The sequence below is a fragment of the Callorhinus ursinus genome, unplaced genomic scaffold (genome assembly GCF_003265705.2).
Source record: "Callorhinus ursinus isolate GAN/ISIS: 27379988/994484 unplaced genomic scaffold, GSC_fseal_2.0 scaffold19, whole genome shotgun sequence".
In the NCBI taxonomy this organism is placed as follows: Eukaryota; Metazoa; Chordata; class Mammalia; order Carnivora; family Otariidae; genus Callorhinus; species Callorhinus ursinus.
In genome coordinates, this window is record NW_027397081.1 from 9,282,896 (window position 1) to 9,300,745 (window position 17,850).

Sequence of the window (17,850 nt, forward strand, 5' to 3'; positions counted from 1 at the left end):
CAAGTTGGGAGTAGTAGAAAGAATGCAGCAAAACTTTAGTATTAGATCCTGTTTAGAAACCTGGCTTTGGGAGAGTTTTAACCTACCTGAACTTTAGTTTCCACTTCTGAAAATTGGGGCATTAATACCAATCTTACATATTTTTATGTATGTTAAATGAGAAATATATGTTAACTATTTTGGGGGATGAGCTGGCTCTGGCACACAGTAGGTATATAATACATATTGATTTGTTCCCTCCCTTCCAACTTCCTTCCTTCCTTCTTTCATACCAGGTTAAGGCAGTGGGTGAGAAGAAAAGAAAATATATAGGAGTTCTGCTGTTGATATGGAGACAATAGTATAAACCTCCCTGTGAATTGTGGGCAGAAGATTGGAGCAGAGGGGAAAACTGATAAGCAGAATTATTCCATTCATTTACTGGATGAAAATGGAGCTCCGCCCTAGAGAGGGCCAGTATGAAGTCATCAACACTGTTCCTGGGAGGAGGGAGCTGTCTGTTGGCTGTGGGTACAGCTATTGACAAAACAAAGTTGATATTTGATTCCTTCCAGAAAGGACTTGAGTTTTCTTGAGAATAGGAGACCACAAGAAAACTAGTTAGGGGAAAAAAAAAAAGGTGTATTTGGACATCCCACTATTCCTCCACCCCATTTCTCTGTAATTTTGGACTCTAGTTTCTGGAAATTCATGCTTTTTTAAAACTCCATAGGTGATTCTAGAACAGTGTTTTTAAATCTTGAATGTGCATTCAAATCACATGGAGCATCTTGCTAACTGCAGTTTCTGATTCAGTAGGACTGTGTGGGGCCTGAGACTCCTCATTTATAACACGCTCCCAGAGGATGCTAAGATGTTGCTGATCCCTGGAGCTCACCTTGCATAGCAAAGGTTTAGAATCTGATCTGAGTAAACCAGGTTGGGACTGAATGTCAGACTAGTTATTAAAGTCAGAAAAGCTGGGGTCTGTGACTGTACTGGGTACCCCAAAGTTTCCAGTTGGCCTGGAGCTTATATGCTGAGACTTCATGCTGCAGAAAGTGGTTGGCGCTTCCATATCTCCTTATCTCTCTAGGAAGGAGAGCTTTCAGACGGCAGAGAGCAGCTGGTCTTCCTAAGGTCAGAGTCTAAAGAGAGGTTCCCTGAAATTCCCCAGGAGCAACCACTGGTGAATGCAAGGATCATGACCCTGAGGCATCTTGGATGGTTTTGGATCTAGTCTTCAGAGGTGTGGGGGGTGCAACATTGCCACCAAGCGGAACAGAGCACAGGCTTTAGAGTCACAGAAGGTCCCAGATTGAATCCTGCCCCTCACGTTGTGATGTTGGACTATACTTAACCTGTTCTGAACCTCAATTTTTAAAATCATATTATGGATTTAATAATACAAACCTTGCAGGATTGTGTCAAGGTTGAAGAGAGAATGCAGGTAACATGGCTGCCATTGTCTGCCTTCGGTAAAAGGTGGTTCTTAGCCACCCATGGCAGGGCAGGGTGCAAATCTAAGAGGAAGGGCCACCAGGGAGAGGGAGGGGCCTGGAGAATATTTACAGCTCTTTTGTTTGTCCACAATGGATGCTTACGTCCACACGTTGACTTAGGGACTAATTGGGTTGTACCCTTTGGCTTTTTGGATCAGGGGAGTGGGTGTTGTACTTTTGAGGATCCCGCATTGTGCATCCTTAAGCCTTAGAGGATAATCTAGTGGTCCGTGGTTTAGAAGATACAGCTCATCCTTCTGATTCTCCACGGCTCTCAGATTCTCGGAGAGATAATACACTATTGTATATGACATTAAGCATTGTCAGGCTGAACTGGCTCTAAGAGAGCATTTTAATCAAACTTCCTCATTTATGTCTGAGAAAACCGAACACAGAAAGATGAAACTTTCCTAAGGCAATAGCCATGCTTAGTGGCAATGTCAGGGCTCGGATCACACTGCCCACCTCCTTCTGTCCAGCTAGATGTTTTCTCCACTGTACACTTTTACTACCCAGTTAATATACGCCTGCTCCTACTTAGCACCTGAGATTCAGATGGGCCAAAGTCAAGGTATAACACATTTTAATTTTAATATTTAATACATTGTAATAATTCAACACACTACATAATTTTAATTTTAAAATTCTAGTTTAATATTTAATTTTATTTAATATGTGTGTATACTTCATGGTATATTTGGGACTCTTGCTAGTCTATTTGCATTTTATAGAACTTGGAGAGAAATGTACTCTTGAAATAATTAATTGTTACCTTTGCTCGAGACCTTTTGTTGGCCACATCCTTGGTTTCATTTAATCCTAAATCGTGTGTCATTGGCACCGTTGGGTTGGCACAGTGCCTTATCCACATTGCCTCATTTGCATCTTTGGTCAGGGGACTAGGGCTGGGCAGCCCTGAGTAAGCTGCTCAAGGTCACACAGCTTTAGGGGAAAATACCCCTGCCTTACACTCAGTTGTTGCAAGACTTCTGGCTGACTACAGTTCATTTGGTTTCGTGGAATAAGGGGAACGAGAACAAAATGGTGAGATTTTGAAAGAGCATGTAAAAATTTATTCAATTTAAGGGCTTGCCTTTTATTCAAACATTATAGCTTTTTTGACATTTTGTCATTAAAATGTCCTTTCTGTTGTGAAATCATGGTCATTATAGATTGTGGGCAGTAAATCCTCCCCTTTCATCTATTTGTTTTTTTAATGTCCTTATTTGGCAAAATGAAAACTTGGTCCCCTAGCTAGGTCCCTGAAATCCCAAATCTGCTACAAAGGTTTACTTTGTGTGGTAACATCCAGACATGCCTTGTGTTATTGTGGCAAGAAGCAGGGATTACTGGCATTTAAGTGGGAGCTGGTATTCAAAGACCTCTTTCTCATCAAGTGTGAGATTGAATCTTTTTATTTTTTTCTATTCTCTAATTAGGTTTCCAGAACTTACTCATACCTGAATGTTTGTACACTTTGACTACCATCTTCCTTTTCCTCTACCTCTGAGGCCCTGGGAAACACCATTCTAATGTCTGCTACTGTTAATTCAACTTTTATTTTTAGATTCCACACATAAATGAGATCATGCATTATTTATTTTTCTGTGGGTGGCTTATTTCTTTTAGCATAATGTCCTCCAATTTTATTCATGTCACAAAGGGCAGGATTCCCTTCCTTTTTATTTTTTATTTTTTTATTTTTTTAAGATTTTATTTATTTATTTGAGAGAGAGACAACAGGAACACAAGTGGTGGGGGGGGGAGTGGGAGAGGGAGAAGCAGGCTTCCCGCCGAGCACGGAGCCCGATGCGGGATTCGATCCCAGGACCCTGGGATCATGACCTGAGCCGAAGGCAGACGCTTAACGACTGAGCCACCCAGGCGCCCCCTTCCTTCCTTTTCAAAGGCTGGATAATATGTGTGTGTATATATACAGATATAATCCATATATTCATATATATGCATATATATATATCACAATTTTCTTATCCATTTATCTGTCAACAGACGCTTCTGTTGTTTCCATGTCTTGGTGACTCTGAATAATGAACATGGGAGTGTAGATACCTCTGTGAGAAAGTGGTTTTATTTCATTTGGATATATAGCCAGAAGTGGGATTGCTGGATCATAGGATAGCTATATTTTTAGTGTTTTTGACAAATCTCCATATTGTTTCTCTTAATGGCTGTGTCAATTTACCATTAACTTTTACTTATTTATTTTTAAAGATTTTATTTATCTATTTGTTTGAGTGGTGGGGGGAGGAGCAGAGGGAGAGGGACAAGCAGACTCTGTGCTGAGCACGGAGCATGACTGGGGCTTGATCCCAGGACCCTGAGATCATGACCTGAGCTGAAATCAAGAGTCGGACGCTTAACTGGCTGCGCCACCCAGGCGCCCCACCATTCACTTTTAAATGTTGCCAGGAGGGGGGCGCCTGGGTAGCTTGGTCAGTTGGGCATCTGCTTTCAGCTCAGGTCATGATCCTGGGGTCCTGGGATCGAGTCCTGTGTCGGGCTCTCTGCTCAGCGGGGAGCCTGCTTCTCCCTGACACTTTCCCTCTGTGATTTCTCTCTCTCTCTCTCTCTCTCAAATAAATAAATAAAATCTTTAAAAAAATAAAATAAAAAAATAAATGTTGCCAGGAGGTATTTTCTTTTTTCTTTGTGGCATTGAAGTGTCATTAACATACAGAGTTATATTTCAGCTATACAATATAATGATTCAGCAATTCTGTATACTACTGAGTGCTCATAGGGAAGTTGAACCTTTTAAGCTCGTCCTTCTAACATTAGCATTTGTAGTCACCCCCAAATCAGAAATTAGTTTCATTCATTTTTAGGCAGAAAGAGTAGTGTTGAGGGCACTCAGCAGCTGGTCAAAGAGTGGGTTAGTGGGTGAGGAAGTGAAATGAGACAAGAGAAGTCAGGGCTCAGTGCTTTCCAATCCCCACACAGAAGAGGAAGTAGAAAAGGCATCCCTAGCAGAGGGAGGAGGCAGGTTTGGACACCCCCTTCACTGGCCAGCCAGTGGGAGTTCCTCCCTAGAGAGACAAGAGCTCTATGCCTGAGAGGAAGTAGCCTGCAGGGTGCCCCCATCAGTTACCTCTGGAGAAAAATGGTACCCATTAGTTCCTCTTAGCTACACTTTGGCACGTCTTTGGAGGGTGTGGCATTTTACCAAGAAATTCCAATGCATTGTACCAACTATTTAACTGGACAGTTCAATAGTAAAAACATACAGGACAGTTCAATCAGTGGGACATGAGCTGAACTCCCAGGATGGGAGATGGACCAGTGTGGTGGTTGACCTGACAGAATGCAGCAGACAGCTCTCCAGAGGCAAAGTCAAGGAGACATGCTACTTACGGGAATCCCCTTACATCCAATTCTTTAAAAGTATATTGATTTGGGCGCCTGGGTGGCTCAGATGGTTGGGTGTCTGCCTTCAGCTCAGGTCATGATCCCAGAGTCCTGGGATCGAGTCCCGCATCGGGCTCCCTGCTCTGCGGGGAGCCTGCTTCTCCCTCTCCCTCTCCCTCTGCCTCTGCCTCTCTCTCTCTCTCTCTCTCTCTCTCTCTGACTCTCGTGAATAAAAAAAAAAAAAGTATATTGATTTTCTAATATCCTACCTCGTTCATGTAGGATTTAAGGTAACTTAAAGAAATGCAAGGTTTAAAAAGAAAGAAATGAAGGATATAGGGAAATAACAAGATAATAAGAGGAAGATAGTGTTCATTATTTCAGAAATGTTGCCCAGTGTCTCTATAGACTTGGTACTGTTGTAGGCAGAGGAGAATACGACAAACCCCTGCTCCTATGGAGTTTATGATGTGCTGATGTAGCATACAGCAAGGCTACTAACAAACACATAGCCCTGAATCTAGCCCATAACTTTCCTTTTCAATATCATTCTATTAGTTGAGTCACAGAAACATCCTTCAATTCATTTAATTCCCATTGATGCTACTGACTTATGCCATTAATCATGAACGGTGATTTTTTTTTTCTTTTGGTATTGATTTGATACTATGTACTAGCATTTAAATATCACTACTTATACTATGGTATCTTATCTTTTCTAAAAACAAAACAAATGACTCTCCTGATAACAAATGGGCTCTATTTCTAGCCTTTTGGGTACAAATATAATTTTGTCACTTGTGTAATTTGTTGATACATTAATTTCCAATTTCTTTGTAGCTCTGTTTCCTGAAACTTTGAGAAAGACTAACTTAAGAAATTAAAGTCTCATTCAATGAACATGTCTTTCAGTTGAGAATTATCACTTCAAAGATTTTTTAAATAGCATGTAAAGGCTGTTTTTAAGTGATCATTGAAATTGAAACATAAACTCTAAAAATTCTAATGGAACTTGTGGATCCTAAGAATACAATAGATGCCATTTGGAGATATACTTATTTATTTAAATGATTTATAATGTATTGATTATTAATGACTAATATATTTTAAGAACTGATCTAAATATTATTACTGTTTTATTTTTTGGCATCAATAAAATTATGTAAAAGATAATATATTACGTTTTTTATGACTACCTTTTTGATACCCACAATATATATTCTCAAGCCAGAGATTTTGATCTAGTTGGTGTATAGTAGGGTCAGACATCTGCATTTTGAAAGCTCTGTAGGGTTGAGAAGTGCTCTGCTGGATGGTATTGAGAAAACAAAAATAAAGCAGACATCAGGGCCTGGTGACAAGTGAGACAGGGAAAGAAGTGACTTTTTAAAAAAAGATTTATTTAGTTTTAGAGAGAGAGAGCGTGAGCACACACAAACATGCATGAGCAGGAGGAGGAGGGGCAAAGGGAGAGACACTCACATTCCCTGCTGAGTGTGGAGCCCCACTCAGAGCTCGATCCCAAGACCTTGAGATCATGACCTGAGCTGAAATCAAGAGTCAGACACTTAACTGATGGAGCTAGCCAAGCACCCCAGAAGGGACTCTTTTTGAGCCCTCTTGAGCCAAGCTTTGTGAGATGGTTGCTTTCTAGCAGTTGTATTGAATCCTCACAACAATCCTGAGCAAGGAAACTTCACCTCCATTTTACAGGAACTAAGATTCGGCAATATTAAGTGAATTGACCAGAAGCTAGTAAGTAAAGGAGCTGAGATATAAAAATAGTTATGTCTACTCCATCTTGTTACAAAAAAATGTTTTGGAGCTATGAGCAGGGATTTGAACCCAGGCCTTTTTTTTGGCTATGGGTTCCCTCCGGCTTATCACGTCCCACTATGAAAGATTCTACAGGCAGAAAGTTATTTGGTTCAGGCATAACAGGAACATTACCTTGATCTCCTAAAATTGATGCTCTGGTGCTTTTCTTTTATAAGTAATTCTCAGGAACTCTCAAATTTATTATCTATGAGTAATAAGGGCACTGTTTTATTGTAGGTAGAAATAAGCTTTCCTGCTGTTTTACTCTGAGGGAATAAATACTATCATTTTTATGTGATTACTCTAGAGCAGTAGTTCCCAACGGGGGGCGATTTTGCTGCCTGGGGGCATTTGGTCATGTCTGGAGGCATTTTTGGTTGTCACAGCTGGTGGTGGTGGGATTGCTGCTGACATCTAGTGAGTAGAAGCTGGGGTGCTGCCAGACATCCCGTGATGTACAAGACAACCCTATGACAAAGAATTATCCAGCCCCAGATATCAGTAGTGCTGAGGTCGTGAAACCCTGCTCTAGAGGAAAGGAATTGCCTGATATGTGGAATATTAATGGTTTTAATAATAACAAATGAATGCTATTTACTAAACATCCATGGCGTTCTGAACCCTTCAATTTATGTTCTTGGTATCACTTCCAAAGGAATATTAAAAATGATTTCTAACTTCAGGAAACTTTCACACCAATGGGAAACCAAGAGAGTTCTGAGAATTTGAGCTTCTATCAAAAGGGAAAAATCAGGGGCACCTGGGTGACTCAGTCAGTTGGGTGTCACAGCTCCGGTCTTGATCTCGAGGTTGTGGGTTTGAATCCATGCTGGGCATGGAGCCTACTTAAAAATTTTTTTTTTAAAAAGAGAAAAATCATAGTCTTTACAATGAGAAGGAGATATGCACGGCGACAAGGAAGATGGCCCCTTCTGTGTGGGAGGGTAAGAGCGGGATCTCTGAAGTCAGGAAGAAAGATCTGTGTTGTGTACCTGCTTCTCCGTGGGCTGTCCCTGTGACCTCAAACTAATATACCGAACTGCTCTCTTCTCTGGTTTGTAAAATGGGGATAATGTCAGTACTTATTCCTAAGGTTGTTGGGAACTTTTAATGAGATGGTACACGTAAAGCTCAGTGTCTGGCATAGAGAAAGCGCTCATTAAATTCTTATTGTCCTTGTTCTTTATTAGATACCACTGAGGTGGTGCCTGGGAGCTGCCCACACCTCCTCCAGAGGGGAATTCACAGATCCCAGGCTTCACCCCCTCCTTGAGCAATGAAAGGTGAGTCAGGGCTGCAAGTGCTTCACTCGGGCTCCAAGACACAGCCTGTCCAGCTGGTAATGAGCTGTCTGTTGCAGCTGAGCTGAGATGGAGCTGGGCTTGGTTGGCTAAAGGGAAGCAAGAAAGGAGGACAACAGATCCTTTTTTCTTGTGAAACTTTGTAAACCAAAGGCCTTTATGTCACAGTCCGCAGAGGAGCAGGTATATGATGTATGAATGTCTCCATTTGTGAATGAAAACTATGATTTAGAGCTGAGGCTGCTCTAGCTTCCTTCCCCGGGGCAGGAAGTGAGCTCTCCTCTCCCAGAACCCTTTAGGGAAGAGGATAGGTTGGCTTGGCCCCCAGAGATTAGGATGGGGACAGAGGGTGGGGGAGTTCTTGCCCTGACACCTGTCAGATTCTCTATTAATGAGGTCATCCTGGCTCTTCACCTTTGTTTGACGTGGGGTTTACCAGAGAAGGGCACTCTATCTTCATCCTTTGTTATCCACACCCTTGCTGCCTTTTCCTGTGTTTTGTCAACACAGGATGGTATTTTTAGTTTTCTTTTGCTGATATCATTGCAACCTTGTGTCCTTGTGCCTTCCTTGTCTGGGGCAGTCATCTTCTAGATACGGAGTTTTGGAGGGAGGTGTGCAGGGATGGCCGTGTTTGATGTGTGCAGGGGTGGGGCCATTAGCTGCATCTAATGACCCCCTCTTATGCTGTTTTGTGATTCTGTGGGTTCCCGGGCCTGAGCTTTCCTTGGTTTGTCTCATGTCTCTCTTGACTCCCTTTGTTGGCTGCTTTCTGTGTTTCAAGTTGAAGGAGAAGGCTGCTGGAAAGTAGGGGGGTGAGGCTAGGGACCTCCCAGTGGAGGCTCAGGGACATGGCAGCTCTTTTTTATACACAGATCCATATTTATTTGTCTTCTAATTTCCTTGGGATATCCCATGTCTTGATCTATACTAGGAACTTCCTGGAGGCTTGTTTCCAAGAGAGGAGCTTATTTCTAAGAGAGGACTGAGAAAATGGTCACAAAGCATCATTGTGAGTATTTGTGGGAACATCAGCTGCCTCAGGCCCAGCATGTAGAATTAGCGAGTGGGCTGCTCAGGCCTGGCACTGCCTGCAGTTTATACTATCAGGACTCTGCTTAGAACCAGAAATGCTAGGACTCTTTTTTTTTTAAATTTTTTTATTGTTATGTTAATCACCATATATTACATCATTTGTTTTGGTGTAGTGTTCCATGATTCATTGTTTGTGCGTAACACCCAGTGCTCCATGCAGAATGTGCCCTCCTTAATACCCATCACCAGGCTAACCCATCCCCCCACCCTCCTCCCCTCTAGAACCCTCAGTTTGTTTTTCAGAGTCCATCATCTCTCCTGGTTCGTCTCCCCCTCTGACTTACTCCCCTTCATTCTTCCTCTCCTGCTATCTTCTTCTTTTTCTTTTTTCTTAAAATATGTTGCGTTATTTGTTTCAGAAGTACAGATCTGTGATTCAACAGTCTTGCACAATTCACAGCGTTCACCGTAGCACATACCCTCCCCAATGTCTATCACCCAGCCACTCCATCCCTCCCAACCCCAACCACTCCAGTAACACTCAGTTTGTTCCTGAGATTAAGAATTCCTCATATCAGTGAGGTCATATGATACATGTCTTTCTCTGATTGACTTATTTCACTGAGCATAACACCCTCCAGTTCCATCCACGTTGTTGCAAATGGCAAGATCTCATTCCTTTTGATGGCTGCAAAATATTCCATTGTGTATATATACCACCTCTTCTTTAGCCATTCATCTGTCGATGGACATCTTGGCTCTTTCCACAGTTTGGCTATTGTGGACATTGCTGCTATAAACATTGGGGTGCATGTACCCCTTCGGGTCCCTACATTTGTATCTTTGGGGTAAATACCCAGTAGTGCAATTCCAGCAATGCTAGGACTCTTAAGTCCATACTCTTCAGCCCCCTAAAATCTTGCCCACCTTCATTTCCTTAGATTGTTTGCATACACCATCACCCTTAGGTGATGTACTGACATGTCATTCTTATTTCTGTTTCTGTGCTTAGCTTGTGTTTTCCAGGTTGTGTTTCAAAGAGCGTAGTCCTTAGAGTTGATATGAAGTTGCTGCTCCCTCATCTACTAGTGTGTAACTTGCTGAGTCTGAGTTTTTTCACTTGTAATACCTGCCTCATTGCCCTACTGTGGCAATCAATTCAATACTTATTTTCTGACTACTTATAGTATCAAGCAATGTGCTGGGGGCTGGGCGAGAGGGCGCAAAGGCCAGTACCCAGTACTTGATCCCTGTTTTTGAATTTGATTTAGTGTTGGGAGGTAGGCCCATAAATAGATAATTTCAAAACAGTGGGCAAATGCTAAGGCAGAGGTAAGCTCAGGTATGCCTTAGGAGTACAGAAGAAAGGCAAGAGTGATTTTTGGAGTAAATGGGGGATGAGCTGTTTTGAAGGACAAGGGGTGGCTGGGGGTGGGTGTTTCTGGATGAGAGGAGTATGGAGGTAGGAAACAGTATGGCGAGAGCAGGGCATTACTAAAACATAGTGTTCAGGACAAGGGGTGATGTGCTGATGCTGGGGAGTGAATCGGATCCAAGTCACCAAGGCCTTATAGGTCATGTCAAGAATTTAAGACTCTATCCTACAGGCAACAGGGTTTTAAAGCAGGAGAGTGACATGGCCAGACTTGAGTTTGGATCAATCACTTTAGTGACCTTGTGGGAAGTACATGTGAGATTGAAAAATCTGGAATCAGTCCAGTTAGGAGGCTGTTGTGATAGTCCAGGTGAGTGATGATGAGCTATCACAAAATAGTCATGAGGTGTAGGATGTAGAAGGGACAAAATTTAAATATTAAGGCAATAAAAAAAGGCAGATTTAGAGATAGTTGCTGAGGAGAGGGTGGAGTTAGGATGACTCCAGGTGTCTGGCTTTACAGGACGGGAGGGTGATGGTCCTGTTGACTAAGATGGGGATCACGGGAGGAGCAGTTTTGGAGCAAAGGTGGAGATGGTGAGTTAGGTCTCATTTGAGATGCCTGTGAGGTATCCCAATGAAGATGTCTAGCATGCAGTTGTATATACAAACTTGATGTTCAGGAAGAAAACCCAGGCTATGGTAGAGACTTATGAGTTATCAGAATATCCGGTGATAGCGAAAATGCCAACAATAGAAGCTTTTGTCCAGGAGCACTGTGTGGATGCAAAAAGCAGTAGTTTAAGGACTGATTGACAGGGAATCCCAGTGATTAAGTGGTGGGTGGAAGAGGAATCCAAGGTGGAGATCCACGCTGACAGAGAGTGGTATTCCAGTCACAAGGGAGTAGACAGTTGCAAGAAAGAGTAGGCAGTAGGGTCAAGTGCAACAGTAAGAAAAGTCTAGAAATTATCCATTGGATTTGGCAATGGGAAGGTATTGATTTTTTACTGGAGGGTGATGGATAGGGGATCAGAAGCTGCAATGGAATGAGTTGGGGAGGGGAGAAAAGGTGGTGGGGAAGAACAAGTATAGGTTTCAGTAGAGAAGGAAGGAGGGAGATAAGATGGGGCTGGGAGACCCAGGGGAAGGAAGGTTTCTGTTTGTTTTTGACTGTTGCAAAACTGGAGCATATTTATAGGCTACGAGGCAGGAAACACTAGAGAAGGAGGGGTTGGAAGCCAAGGGATGAAAGCTGAGGGGGAAAGGTGCCAAGGGTGGGGAACACAGGTGGAGAGACTGGCCCGGGGCCAGAGGAAGAACCCTCATCCTGGGAGACTGGAGAGGAGAAAAAAGGAGGAGCGCAGAGATGGGTAAGAATGTAGTGGGAACAGGAAAGTTAAGGCAGCTCTCATTTTATGGCTTCAAGTTTCTCATCAAGATAAGAAGAGATGTTGTCTGCCAAGACAGAAGGGCTTTGGGGTTGGATGGGAGGGACTTGAAGAGGGCTCTAGAGATCGGAATATTTCCTGAGGAGAGTGGGAGAGATGGCCTGCAAAGCATGAGTTAAAGGATCCTCAATCCGCAGCACTCAGAACCCAGTTGAGTTTGGAGGTCATGGTGCCATTGGTAGAACTGTGTGCTTTTCTTCAGCAGCACTTGGCCTGGGCAGAGGAGGGTAGAAGGCAGATCACGGGATTCATTAGGGGTGGGTTTTTCCAGAAAAATGAGATTGAAGGTAGATTCTTGTGAGAGCATGGTTCAGGTGGTCAACTATGAGGTCTCGGCTGGGCAGGCAGCAAATGAAGGACTCGGGACCAGGGGTGTCTGTGATGCTGAGGAGCAGATGGAGTAGGAGTGAGAGCAGGGCAAGAGCCACACAAGAAATGGCTTGCTGTTTGGGGCTGGACTATTAGATCTTCAGATTTCTGATGAAGGGCAGTTCTGACAAGGTTCCTGGATGTGGGGAATCCAAGGGGAATGGAGATGAGGAGGTTTGTGAGTTGTGAGACTCTGGTGTTGGACAAGTCGTGGACATCCAAGTTACATAGCAAGGTGGTAGGTGTAAGGGACAGAGGGAAGGCATCAGCCCTCAGTGATGAGGTTGGAGGCCGATATGACCATGGGGCCGAGTCTCAAATGGCAGAGACTTCTATAGGAAGGGGACGAGTAGAGGTTTGGAAATGGCACTGGGGAGTGAAGAGGACAGCACTCCCTTCTTGATCTTGGTGCCAGTGGGGAGTGGGAGGTTGAACCATCTCCATGGAAGGTTATAGGGAAGTGGTCAGGCTGGAGTTGGTGTAGTTTGTGCTCTATCTGAGGAAGGGTGGGGCTGAAATCTGAGCTTTCACTACCCTTTAGGTCCTGGGGAGAGAGGGGAGCACTTTTAACCAATGCCCCCTCCACCCTCAGAGGGGCCTTCTCTTTCTAATTTACTCAAGGCACCATAGAGGCTATTGGTGGCCCTGGGAAGTGGTGTCCGCAGTGGAGTTGGGTTTCTTCTGGGATCACAGGGTAAGATCACTGGGAAAGGGTTGAAGGTGTAAGGAGCTCAGTAGGCTTTGGGGGCTTTGAGTGGCACAGAGGAAATGTTGCTTAGAGCGGGAAACAGGGAGAGGGAGGGTGGAGGGGCATGGAGGTGTCCTGAGGAGGACGGATGACTGGAGGGGCTTTCACTGCGGACAGTGACCAGGTCGGCTGCCTCTGAGGCATTGATAGATGGTGATTCCAAGGGTCCAAAGGGAAGCCACTAGCCTCCTGGGACCAGGCTGGAGCTCCACAATGGCCCCATCTGGATACGCTACTGTGGTCCTTGGACATCTGCGTCACTGTCACAGGATGCTTATAAAAATGCATGTTCCTGCCTTTGTACTCAGCTCCATGGCTATTCTGTAGCAGCCTCCAGTTTGAAAACCCCTGACCAGGAGTCTTGGTGGTCTTGGGTGCAGAGTACCCGTGGCACTCAGTGACATCTCAGAGATATGGCACCGAATACAGGGCCTGTCTAGTCAATGATCTTATACACACTGCAACTCCTTGTTCTCTTGGTGACCTCTGCGAGGGTGTGTGGGCACAGAGAGTTTTATTATTGGCTGATGCACATGCCAATATGCATGGGGCAAGGGGTAAATATGGCTTCACTTTTCCCTTCCAGGACCTGGAGGTTGGTGTGTGGATGATGGACAGAAGGCTGTGCCAATGGCCTCTCCTCACTTCTTTCAAGTGTGTTTTGCCAACAGTCTACACCTTTTCCCTGTATTGCCAAAGACTCCTTACAAGTGGGCAGAGGGGAAGAGGGAGGAAAGGTTTAAGGGGACCAAGACCCCTGGCCACCTTGTCACCTGAATCTTACACTTGAGGCCAGTTATAGCCCCACTGTGGTGGCCACCTCTTCCCAACCCTCTAGCCTTCACAAATCTGGAACACTCTTGAATCAGAATTTGAGTTAATTCAGGGAGGCAAATGTTTATTTAGCCGAGCGGGCCTTAGAAGCTTTGGGCAACACAGGTAAGAGACGTGAGTGCACAGTAAAGGGGAAACTTGATCCATCCGTGGTGTTGTGAGATGTGCCTTAGAGAAGAAAAGAGAAAGGAGACCTAGTAGGGGCTGGGTGTGGAGCTGCAGAGAGGAGAGCAAAGAGGGAAAAGGGCCCGGAGGGGCCAGGAAAGGCATAGCCTGTGGGAGGGGAACTGAGCCTTGTTCTGTCTCCGTGGAGGGGGAGCCCCTGTTCCCGAACCAGACACTCAGGTGGGGTGGTGGGAGATGATCATGAGGTTTGCGGGGTCCTGGAAGGGCAGGAAGGGGATGTGAGCATCAGTAAGGTACGAGAAAGTGAAAAACAAACCCCAAACCCTTGAACCTCTCTACATGTTGGGCCATGTCGATGAACTGGCAGGTGACCATCCTAGGATTCTGACAATTGAAGGTGGTGTGGTGGTTTATTTAATCAAACCAGTAAGTTAATACTGTTAATGTTACTTTAATGTCTAGTCCTAGAACCTGGTACATGTGTTTCTTATGCTCTCCAGTGTGCGGTGGACTAATATGGGAACAGGGGTGGGCAGTGGGTAGAGGGCTTGGCAGCCCGTTGCTATTTTATAACACTGAATAATTGTGAAGGAATTATGAAATCCTTCACTGACGTGATGTGACAGGTGTATGAGTAATATACCATCCCTGCCCTCCGGGGTTCTCAGCTGATCAGGAAATAAGGCTTGTAGACAAGTAACAATAGTTTTAAGACCGACCCAAAAGCCATACTGGATGTGGGGACGCAGCCCCATGAAAGAACAGGGGAAGGAGGCATTAGGCCCAAACACCTTGTGTGTTGGTTTTCTCCCTCCCTAACTAGCTTGCAAGTTCTTGGAGGATAAATACTGTTTCTTCTTTAGTGTCTCCCATGATACTCTGATACTCCGTATGCCTTGGTGCTCAATATCTGCTTGCTCTTACTCATTTTAACGCCTGCAGGGTTTACAACATGCTCTGCATAGGTTAGGTACCTGATTTTTGTTAAATGACTAAAATTAATTTTCCCTGTCTTTCCTCCCATTCCTTCACTTCTCTCCCATCTCCCAAGGGTTTATATAATAAATGCTTATTAAAATGAATCACGAAATTGTCAATGACATTAGAAGTTCAACTTCACCGATAAGAAATTCCATTTATTCCATCGGCAGAGATTAATAAAAATAAGATAATTTTCCACATTAATGAGGTCGCAGGTAGACGGCACTTTTATAAATTGTTACAGGGAGAACAATTGTTCAATTTTAGGGGGGAAGGCAACCTGATATTATTTGTCAATAGCTTTAAGAAAGCAGATATCCTTCAATCTAGATGTTCAGCCTCTACGAATTTACCCTAAGGGGATTAATTACCACTGAATGGAAAGAAGATAATCATAACATTGTTCGTGAGAGTGAACACTGAAAACATCTGAGATGCTAACCATTGAAGGACTGTGCGATTAGTGCCTCGAAGGTACTTATAATAACATGGTACAAAAGTATTTGAAAAATGAGATGAGAGCATGTTAAAGCAGAATTATGTAAAAAAAAAAAAATCACACACACACACACAAACAGCTCACAAAGCTAGTATGGTTAAGATTTCTGGAATTCTGGTTTTTTTCTAGCCATATGGCCTTAGGCAGGTCACTTGACCTTTTTGTGCTCAGTCTTCTTTTCTATAAAATGAGGACATTGCTATCTACCCTGTAAGGTTGCTGTAAGAATTGCTGGTGTTGGGGAGGGGAGGGGGCACTTGTTTCCGAGCCTGTGTATCAGTCTGATGCTCAATTAGTAGTGGATATATATTATTACCCAATTTTTGTAAAAGAAAATAACATAAACTGTATATTTCCACAGTAAAAGAAAGGCCAGTAGAAGTTACTTACAGTGAAATGTTAGCAGTTTTGTCTCCAACTGGTGATATTGTAGTGATTTTTCCTTTCTTCTTTAGGCTTTGAACCTTTGCCAAATTTTCTACAATGAACACTATAGGAATTATATTAACATTGTAATTAGAAGTGAAGTACTCGGAAAAGAAATGGTCCTGGGCTTGTATTAAAAAAAAATTTAAAGAGTTAAAGAGATGGATTACTGATCCGTCTGTGTTAGAATTACAAGAGACACAGGGATTGTTTAACTTCCTTTTTCAGTAGAGGAAACGCAGAGAGGGAAAGAGATTCGCCCGAAGAAGTACATAGATTCATGGTGGATTTCACATTTCTGGAGCTAGGCCTTTTTAAACTACACTAGTCTGTCTCTGGGGACACAGGGCTCAAGAGAGGGTCCGCTTTAGGCCTGGTTATTTGACACACCATTGGTATTCCCAGTGGAATCCTGAATCCTCTGAATCCCTTCCCAAATCTCCCAAGAAAGACTTCTGCCTCCTTACCTCTCCCAGCCAGCAACCCGCTACTGCAATCTACTTTATTTCTCCCAGACAAGTTTGAACAAGCCCCTTCTCCAAATGTCATTCTTTTCCTCATTAAGTGGAGACAGTGATGCCTCTGGAAATCCGTGGCATTGTTTCCAGCCTACACATCTCTCCTAGGTGAGACGCCCATCTATTCATCCTCACGTGGATGACCTGCAGGCATATCCGGCGCCTAGTGCCTAAAATGGAATTACTGTCTTCCCTCCCAAACCCACCTCTCCTCCCGTGTTGTGCCTTAGAAAATGGCAGACTCAGAATCCAGGATAACTTTCTCTACACCTCCTCCTTCTAACCTCTTATTGATTAGACCCCTTATTGACTAGTTGTTAAGTCTCACAGATGCAGCCTCCATCACTCAATCAAGATTGATTGGCCCGAGTGCTCTCCATCGGGATAGCGGGTGGGTAGGAGGAAACGTGAAGATGAATCAGGCCTATCCTCAAGGAGCTAATCCTTTGCTTCACCAAAAGCGAAGAAGAGATATTGGGCTTTGAGATAAAGGGGAAGGTATTTCTAGTGGGAGCTTGGTGGGAGAGAACAGAGGCATTTTACCTGGACCTTGAGGGCAATGTATGATTTGGACGTGTGGAAAAGAGGAAGAGAATTTCAGACGGGAGAGCGCAGTGGATGAGTTGAGCCCTCTTGGAAGAGGGAAGGGTGATGGTGGAGACAAGAAGAAAGGAGGGCTGGTGTGGGCCTGGGGAAGGACTTGACTTCCATCCATAGAGCCCAGGGCCAGAGGGGCCAGAGGTCAGAGCACCTGGGCAGCGCAGGCTCCAGGACATCCTTTTCACCCCTCCGGGCTGGTGGAGCTGTACAGTGGAGGCTTGAACAACCTGGGTTTCAACGGTGTGGCTCTACTCATGAACGTTTTTTTTTTTTCCCCCCCGATCAACATAGTTCTGTAAATGTATTTTCTCTTCCTCATGATTTTCTTAATAACATTTCCTTTTCTCTTGTTTGCTTTTTTGTGAGAATACAGTATATGATGTATATAACATACAGAATGAGTGTTATTCAACTTTGTATTACTGGTAAGACTTCTGGTCAACAGTAGGCTATTAGTAGTTAAGTTTTTGGGGAGCTAAAAGTTGTATAGGATTTTTTTGGGGGGGTTTCCTTTTTTTTAATTTTAAGTTCAATTAATTAACAATATAGTGTATTATTAGTTTTAGAGTTCAGTGATTCATCAGTTGCATGCAACCACCCGTGCTCATTCCATCACGTGCCCTCCTTCATGCCCATCACCCGGTCACCCCATCCCCCCCCACCGCCCCTCCAGCAAGCCTGTTTCTTTCCTATGCTTAAGAAGTCTCTTATGGTTTGTCTCCCTCTCTAGTTTCATCTTGTTTTATTCCACCCAAGTTTGTGCACAAAAGTGGGAATAATTATAACAGCAGAATGAAGCAACCCAAACATCTATTTCTGTGGAATACAGAATGGATAAAAGCAGTGTGCTAGGCTGAGAACATCTCCAAAAAGCACATGAACAATACATACAGCATGATTCTGGTTAGTTAAAAAAAAAAAA

At 43.8% G+C, this 17,850-nt stretch overlaps 1 protein-coding gene across 4 annotated transcripts in view; it reads left to right on the top strand.

The window, feature by feature from the left end:
- PTS (6-pyruvoyltetrahydropterin synthase) overlaps positions 1–17,850 on the top strand; it is a 123,676-nt gene that overhangs the window by 30,177 nt on the left and 75,649 nt on the right. Inside the window, exon 8 of one of the 4 annotated variants that reach the window (XR_012381482.1) lies at positions 13,531–14,986. The exons of 2 other annotated variants lie outside the window; for them this stretch is intronic. The gene's annotated coding sequence lies outside the window, so the exon portion shown is untranslated. Of the gene's footprint in view, positions 1–275; positions 3,232–13,530; positions 14,987–17,850 lie in introns of those variants that run through there. One more of the 4 variants, XR_012381481.1, reaches the window with a different exon arrangement.